Source organism: Myotis brandtii, unplaced genomic scaffold (genome assembly GCF_000412655.1).
Source record: "Myotis brandtii unplaced genomic scaffold, ASM41265v1 scaffold126, whole genome shotgun sequence".
NCBI classification, from domain to species: domain Eukaryota; kingdom Metazoa; phylum Chordata; class Mammalia; order Chiroptera; family Vespertilionidae; genus Myotis; species Myotis brandtii.
Genome location: NW_005354425.1, coordinates 674,738 through 683,997, shown reverse-complemented (window position 1 = coordinate 683,997; position 9,260 = coordinate 674,738). Strand labels below are relative to the sequence as shown.

General features: G+C 40.9%; 1 pseudogene; it reads right to left on the bottom strand.

The window, feature by feature from the left end:
• Window positions 1-426: 426 nt before the first annotated feature.
• On the bottom strand, window positions 427-1,516 carry LOC102263761 (annotated as a pseudogene).
• Between the last annotated feature and the right edge of the window lie 7,744 nt (window positions 1,517-9,260).

The window sequence follows — 9,260 nt, the reverse complement described above, 5'->3', positions numbered from 1 at the left end:
TTTAATACAGAATTTAGAATAAAATCACAAATAGATTATCACAAACAGCATTCAACTTTTCTTAATCAAATTAACCATTTCCATTAAAATCCAGAACCTTCTGCAGGACCTGCCAATTCCTCATTCCTTTTGTCAACATAGATTATCACAAACAGCATTCAACTTTTCTTAATCAAATTAACCATTTCCATTAAAATCCAGAACCTTCTGCAGGACCTGCCAATTCCTCATTCCTTTTGTCAACAAAAAAAAAAAAAAAAAAGAGCAGTTCTTGGGAAGTCGGGATTTATGAAGAACATCCAGGTCTGGGGCTTACCTTAAAATTTTGTTTCTTTATCCCAATATCATTTAAAACCAGAAATTTGAATTACATGGCTAACAATTTTAGCTAATCAACTCTTCAGTGCTGATCCTAGGAAACAACCTTCAATGAATCTTTGGATAATGGAACAAGACAATGTTCAGCCATTGATATGAGTGGTGTAAGTCGTCAACACCTTTCATGTTCAAGCCACAAGTTGTGAAGTTAGGAAGGGGTGCAGTCTTCTGTCCTGCATTATCAAAATTTGTAATATTTTCAGTGCTACTAGATTGCACGTTGTCTGCAAGGTTATGCACATGCTCAAGAAACAAATCTTTCAGTACACTTAATTCCTTAGTCAACAATTTAATTTTTGCTTCCAACAATTCATTCTCTTCTTTAAGCTGATTCACTCTCTGCAGGGTATCCTGGGCTTTCTGCTTGCTTTTCAACTGGCTCTTTTTCACAGCCATGTTGTTCCTCTCTCTGCATTGAGTATACACATCACTGTTTCCATTTATGGGTGAACTCTTTTTGCTTTGCTTGCTTGGAGGCACAGCCTTACCACCTCCCTTAGGGCCAGCGGGCACCAGCTGAGGAACCTGCTGTTAGCTGCTGGCATGAGCTGGAGTATGAATAACACTTATTCCGTTCACTCCTGGAGTACCATTCTGCTGCGATATCTTGCTCCTTTGGGCACTCTCTCTTGCCAACACAGAACGGGTAGAAATGAGGGCATGGCAATCAGTGGTTTCCACTCTACACGACCAAGAAATCTTCACATGTACCTGGTGTGACTCAGTCGTTGAGCGTCAATCTGTGAACCAGGAGGTCATGGTTCAATTCCAAGTCAGGGTATATGCCTGGGTTGCAGGCCCAATCCCCAGTAAGGGGTGTGCAGGAGACAGACGATCAATGATTCTCTCTCATCATTGATGTTTCTATGTCTCTCTCCATCTCTCCAGCTCTTTTCATCTCCACTATGAGCAGCCCCAGCCCCAGCCATCAGGCCTGACCCAACCCAGGCCTGACAAGGAGCTTAATTGATTTTAAAGAGAGAGGAAAGGAGAGGGAGAGGGGGAGGGGGAGAGAGAGAGAGAGAACATCTATGTGAGAGAAAACAGTGATTAGTTGCCTTCCATATGACCTTACCAGGGATGGAATCCACAACCTGGGTATGTGCCCTGACTGGGAACCAAACCTATGACTTCCCATGCACAACAATGCTCCAATCAACTGAGCCACACCGAACAGGACAGGAAAGACCAATTTTAATATTGGCCAGAGAAGAAATTAATTAGGAAGGCAAATCTTCCACCCAAATAGAACACACATGGAATTTTGTTTTTTGATTATTCATGCTTTGTGCTTATTTGGCCTACTCCTTTATTTCATTGCTCTGAATAATCTGCAGTAGAAGTTCCACAGAAAATCTACCATTCAATTCCCAGACTATACTGATGGCTCCTTCTCCTGAACTCTCATAGCACTTGTGGTCAGGGCTCTGAAGTCAGAGCTGAGTTCAAATCCTGGCTCTGTCTAAATTTAAGAGGTGTGATAACTGCATTAGGATTTTGTGAAAAAATGTCTTTGTTCTTGCGATATACAATCTGAAGTATTTAGAGGTGAAGTATAATGATGTCTGCAAGTTTTGCTCAAATAGGTCAGAAAAATGAGAGAGAGAGAGAGAGAGAGAGAGAGAGAGAGAGAATGATAAAACATTTGGTAAAATGTTAACATTTGGTGACTCTAGGTGAAGCCTATATGGATCTTCATTGTACTATTATTTCTTTTTCTTTTTAATCCTAACCCAAGGATATTTTTCCATTGATTTTTTTTTAGAGAGTGGAACGTAGAGGGAGAGACAGAGAGAGAAACATCAATGTAAGGATACACATCGATTAGTTGCCTCCCACGCACACCCCAACCAGAGCCAGGGATCTAGCCTGCAACTGAGGTACCTGTCCTTCACTGGAATTGTAACTGGGACCCTTTAGTCCACAGGCGCTCTATTCACTGATAGGGCAATTCTTTCTTTTTTGAAAAATTTTTATTGATTGATTTTAGAGAGAGGAAGAGAGGGGAGAGGAAAACATTGATGTGTTGTTCCACTTATTTATGCATTCATTGGTTGATTTTTGTATGTCCCCTGACCTGGGATTGAACCCAAAACCTTGGCATATCTAGGTGATGCTCTAACCAATTGAGCTAACTGATCAGGGCTATACTATTCTTTTAACCTTCCTGTAGTTTTGTAGTGTTTTCAAAATTAAAAGTTGGAAATAAAATCTTAGCTCCATCTGCCTTATCAACTGTGCAGTAGTAAATTATTTACTCCTTGCAAATCTGAGTTCCTTTGTCTCTAAAATGGAGATATTAATAGATCCTATCCCCACAGGGTTGTTATGAGGATTTAAATGAGATAATAAACGTAATGCTCTTAAGCATGTTTCCTGTCCCTTAGGAAGGCCTCATTAACTGATAGGAATTACTATTATCATACCATTGTTATTTAATATTTGATTACTTACTGTCTTATATTGTTCTCAAGGTGTTTCAAATGCAAATATCCTGTCTCCTTAACTTGGACTTTAAGCTTTTAGAGGACAAGACACATTTCTTACATTTTTCTTTTACCCACTATAATATCTGGCACAGCACCTTGTAATTCACAGATAGTGAAGAGAATATCGAGTTGACTTTGAGGTTACTATTCTGTGGGATCTTTGGTTATAGCATAGACTTGAAAATTATCATGTGACCAAAGGCCATTCATTATTTATTAAAGACCAATAGAAGATAATGTTAGCAGAGCCTGGTGGGAGCTGGGTAAGAAGATAGAACTATAAAACATTTATTTAAGGAATAGATATTTTTTACTTCTTAAAATTGAAGGTAGATTCCTTCATGCACAGCCAGACTTTTGGGGAAAAGTGTCTAATTTTATAAATGCCAAGAGGGCATACATTTCATTGCTTGGCTTCCAGGATAGGGATGACTTCTACTAAGCAATTTGGGCATTCCTTAGATGCCAGGACAATAAGGCAGATTTTTAGGGTTGCAGGGCACAGCTGCCCCTCCCAATGAAAGGGAGAGTGCAAACACTGCAAGTGATCCCCACTTCTTGAATAAATGCCTCTGTTGCTTTAGAAGGGAGTCCAATCTTCCTGACTCTAATTTATGATTCCAGTGAGTCTAAAACATGCAGGGTAGAACCAGGCCACGTAGCTCAGTTAGTTAGAGCCTTGGCAATCTCCAGGATTTAGAGTTCAATATTTCCCCTTCCCCAGTCAGGACACATACAAGAATCAACCAATAAATGCATAAGTGGAATAACAAAAAATAATGTTTCTCTCTCCTTTCCTTCCTCTCTCTCAAATAAATAAATAATATTTAAATTAAAAAATAAAACATTGAAGGTAAATTCGAATAAACCTTCAGAACTGACTCAAAAACCTTGCCAAGACTTTTAAACACATGGCTCTTGAAAAAAATTCCTCTAATCACTAGAGCCTGAAATGGAGAATGGTAAAACTCTAGAGCAGATGCAAGCCATTCCAGAAGGTTCCTCTCAATCCCTGTCTCTCCTCCCTTTCCTTTTGGCTTCTGTCTCCCTCCTTCCTTTTTCCCTCTCCCCTCCGTCTACCTCCTGAGGCTCACTGAACCAATTCCCACTAAAGTCCGGCAAAGAAACGGTGGGTTTAGGGGTTAAGAATGAGAGAGACAAAGCAGTTTAGTGTCTAAATCCATGTGGCCCTGCTGATCACAGCATCCCAAATGGAGTGACATCTCACAAATCCTGGGAAGATTACCTAGAAAGCTGAGTTATGGCTTCTATGGGGCCATTCATCCAGACATCTCAGAGAGCCTTCAGAATATCTGCCCTCATAACACCCTAGGGAGTCTGGGGGCAAGTGAGATTCAGAAATTAAAGACCAACAGGGCTAGAACCATCTCTAAGGGAGCTGGACCTGGAAACTACACACAATGGCGCAGGGACCTTTCCCAGCCCCAACATTTGTAAACAGGTCAAGTCTGATGCAAATTAACATTAAGGAAGGAGGAGGTAGGAATGGGGAAGAGAAAGCCAATAAGATACTAAAGTGGGGGCTGGGGAGGGGGAGGAGAGGGTGCCTCCCTGGGATTGGAAGGTTGAAAAGGAGGAATGCTTACATAATGATGCTTACAAAGGCATTTACTTGCTAATGGTAGTGCTCATCCTGAGGATTTTTTCCTTCAAATCCTCTTTCCACTCCTCCTCCTCCACCGGGCAGTCTTCAGCACCATTGAGAATCGCCTGCTGCATGGACACCTTGGATTGGGGGAGGGAAGAAACAGCAGGAAACTCACCATCACTTGCCACACTGCATGCTGGTGCTTGTGCTTGGGGTGGAGGAAAGCAACCAGATTTGGAAGAAATCTGTCTTATATAGAATGTTTAGAATGTAGTTTCATTACTCTCAGGCTATATATCCAATAACACAAACTTGGCTCCAGGTGTGGTCCTAGGGGACCCGCCTGACTGAACAGAGATGAGAAGAGTTTATAAATCGACATTCTGAAATGTTTCTAAATGCACACCCATCCATCCTCCTGCTAAATTTGCCCTTGTTTCAGGTGTTCCCTTTCCTGAGTAGAAACTGGAGCTCAGATGGGGTCAATGATGTTGAGAGCAAAGGTGCAAGGATGTGGAAGATCCTTGCCAGTTTCTTGCTGATGCATTCATTTCCTTTCCCCTGACTGTGTGAAAACTCCAAAACTGATTCCCTTTGCTCCCTCCCTCCCCCAGCTTCCTGGCCCTCAAGGTCCTCAGGATGGAACAGTTCTCAGGAAGGAGGAGAAATCCAATTTTCTTTTCCCTCACCTCCAGTCATGGCCAAAATAATTATCTCCAACCTGAAAACCACCAGGAAAGAGAAAGCACACACATTTATTACTCACACTTCACTTAGCCCAGAGCTTAGAGGTGTGAGGCAGCTGGGGCCCCACAGCTGCCATCTCCGGGGTGAGAAGCCCTGCCAAACTGCACTTCCCCTACAGGTAGCACTGTCCATAGACTCCATGCCCCTCTTCACACAACCATCAACCCAGAGAGCTAAGGCCTAGTCAGGGATGCCACCTTCAATGAAGAAGGGAGATTTGCTTGATACAGTAAATGGGGTTTTTACCACCATGACAAGCAGAAAACTGTTCTGGCTTCCATGTCCAGGCAGCTGAGAGGGAAGTGACCCCCTGGGCCTGGAATCAGTGATTCACACTGGCCTACCCAAACAGCCTCCTGCTGTCATTTTATTTCCTTCATTACTTAACATCCTGGAGAAGGAGTTCCTAGTTCTTCCTCTTAGGCCACTGGCATCCTGAGTTGAATGGCTGGTCAGTGGGACAAGTAAAGGCATGTAGCCAGGGCAGCTGGCCTCCAAGAACTCCAAAAAAAAAGAAAGAAAGAAAAAAAGGGGTTGAAAAAATCTAACCTCACACAAACTTATAAAATGACTATACATAAAATCCCTTCTCTACTCTTCATCCCCAATAAGTCCATACTCTACTTCTTGGGTTCCCTCCAGGAAACAGAAAGTTGTATGCATAAAAATACTTTTTGCTTCTTTTTACTTACAAAAACAACAACAACAACAACAACCAACAACAACAACAAACCAACCAAACAAAAAAACACAGATCGTACTCTACACAGCTTTTTCATTTGCTTTTGTTCTACCTAATAAGCTTATCTTGGCACTCTCTGTCTCCCAAGCCAGGAAGGTGTCTCTCATTTTTTGATAACTGCAAATCAACAGACTCTCAACTGATCCTTGGGAATAAAAATTTGAGGACTGCCCTAGCCGGTTTGGCTCGGTGGATAGTCAGTTGGCCTGCAGACTGAAGGGTCCCAGGTTCAATTCTTGTCAAGGGCACATGCCAGGGTTTCGGGCTTGGTCCCCGGGCATGCAGCAGGAGGCAGCCAGTCAATGATTCTCTCTCATCATTGATCTCTCTCTCTCTCTCTCTCTCTCTCTCTCTCTCTCTCTCTCTCTCTCTCCTTTTCCCTCTGAAATCGATAAAAATATTTTTTTAAAAAATTGAGAACTGCTACACTGCTCTCTCTCTCATACTTACCCCAAAGTCTCTGTCCTGTTTCCTCGGAACCTCAGAGCCTTGCTGTGTGCCAGCTGACAATAATTGATAGTAGTAATCACACCAACAGATTAACATGCTGCTTGTCTCAAGTCACAAAGAGCATAGGCCTGCTAAGAGGGTTCCAAAGAATGGTATTAGAGGTAGGAGGTTCAGGTATCATGGCAGGTCCAATGCCAATTCTATTTAAGTTGAGGTGGAATGAGGAAAGAATATAGATGTTTAGGCCACCTCCTATATGCCATCTATTTGCTGAATTTAACTGCTCTGGTGAATTACTACTGGCCTCAAGATGACTTAGCTTTTACTCCTCAATACTGGCCCAAACAAGGGCCCAAGAGAAGGGAATAAACAGAGGAAAAGAAAGGTCTTTCTTTTTTAATTAATTTTTTTTATTTTGAGGTGTGGCTCAGCGGTTGAACATTGACCTATGAACCAAGAGGTCATAGTTCAATTCCCAGTCATGGCACATGCCCAGGTTGTGGTCTCAATCCCCGGTGTGGGGCATGCAGGAGGCAGCCAATCAATGATTCTCTCTTGTCATTAATATTTCTATCTCGCTCTTCCTCTCTCTGAAATCAATAAAAATATATTTATTTATTTTCATTTTGAGCTAGATTTACATGCAGTTGCAAGAAATAATACAGAAAGATCTCATGTACTCTTTACCCCATTTCTCCCAATGGTAACAGCTTGCAAAACTATAGCACACTATCACAACCTGGGGATTGACATTAATACAATCAGAGAACTTTTCCATCTCTACAAGGACCCTTCATGTTGTCCTTTTATAGCCACCACTACATCCCTCCCACCCCAATCCCTCCTCAACCCCTGGCAACAACTAATTTCTTCTCCATTTCTACATGCTATTTCATTTCAAGAATGCTATTAAAATAAAACCATACAGAATTGCTACAGCCACTATGGAAAACAGTATAGAGGTTCCCCCCCCCCCAAATAAAAATAGAACTACCATATAATAGCCAAGACATGGAAACAACCTAAGTGTCCATCAACAGACGAATGGATAAAGAAAATCTCACACACACACACACACGAATGTTATTCAGCCATAAAAAGAAGGAAAACCTCCCATTTGTGACAACATGGATGGACCCTCTTGAGGGCATTATGTCAAGTGAAATGAGTCAGATAGAGAAAGACAAATACTGTCTGACCCCAATTATATATGGAATCTAAAAAAGCCAAACTCATAGAAACAGAGACTAGAATAATGGTTGTTAGGGGATGGGAGTTATGGGAAATGGGGAGATTTTAGTCAAAGGGTAAAAGCTTCCAGTTATAAGATGAATAAGTTCTGGGATCTAATGTACAGCATGGTGACGGTAGTTAACAACACTGTATTATATACTTGAAAGTTGTTGAGAGAGTAAATCTTAAATGTTTTCACCATAAAAAAGGCAATTATGTCACATGATGGAAGTGCTAACTAACTTTATTCTGATAATCATTTTGTAATATATACATGTATAAATCATTACATTGTACACTGTAAACTTACACAATGTTATGTATCAATTATATCTCAATAAAGCTGGAAAAACTGATACAGTAGGACTTTTGGTTTCTAGTTCCATAGGTAAAGAGTTTAGATGTCACCACTCTGTCCTAACAACAAGTAAAAAGCTGAACAAACTGAAAAATCAACAACTCTTCTTGGATCCACAAAAGGGAAAGACTCAGGGAAAACTGCTGCCCCTAAGATTGGAAAGACAGTCAAGCAAATACAGGGAGCTTCCCAAAGTGGCTTCCCAAAGCCAAGAGTCACAAGCAGAAACTGCGGCAGAAGCCAGTGTCAGGGTAGGAAAACCTCAATTATAACTGATGAATTAGTGAATGTTCAGTGTGGACAATTCTGAGAATTAAAAACTAGCTAGGCTAAAGTAAAAAAGGGTATAAACTACTAATATCAGAAATGAAAGAAGGGACATCACTATCAATCCTATGAACATTAAAAGGATAAATAAAGAATACTATGGAACAACTTTAAGCCCACAAATTTGATAACCTAGATGAAATGGGCCAATTCCTTGAAATACACAATTTGCCATATTCACACAAGAAGAAATAAGCAATCTAAACAGGCCTATATCTCTTTTACACAAATCAATTATTAAAATTACTTATTATATAAATTACTTAAAATTACTTATTTGGAAGTAATAACCCTCCAAAACAGAAAGCACTAGGCCCAGGTGGGTTCACTGGTGAATTCTACCAAACATGTACGAAAGAAAATATGCCAGTTTTCAATAATCTCTTTCAGAGGATGGAAGCAGAGGGACTACTTTCTAACTCAATCTTTGAGGCCAGCATTACCCTAATACCAAAACCAGACAAAGAAATTGCAAAAAAAAACTACAGCTCTGCCAAGGTAGCTCAGTTGGTTAGAGCATCATCCTGATACACCAAGGTTGCCAGTTCAAACTCTGGTCAGGACACATACAAGAAGTAACCAATGAATGCATAAATAAGTAGAACAACAAACCAATGTCTCTCTCCTCTCTCTTTCTCTCAAAAATCAATAAATAAAAAAGAAAACTACAGACCAATATCTCTCATGAACAAAGATACAGAATTTCTTAACAAAAATATTATCCAATCAAATCGAATAATATCCTATCTAATAATAGACAAACATGGTAATTAACCATACCTCCGACACGCTTCCCATTGGCTAATCAGGGCGATATGCAAATTAACTGCCAACCAAGATGGCGGCCGGCAGCCAGGCAGCTGAAGCGAACAGGAGGCTTGCTTGCTACAGTGAAGGAGGAAGCCAAGGTTCCCCGCCTGCCGCTGC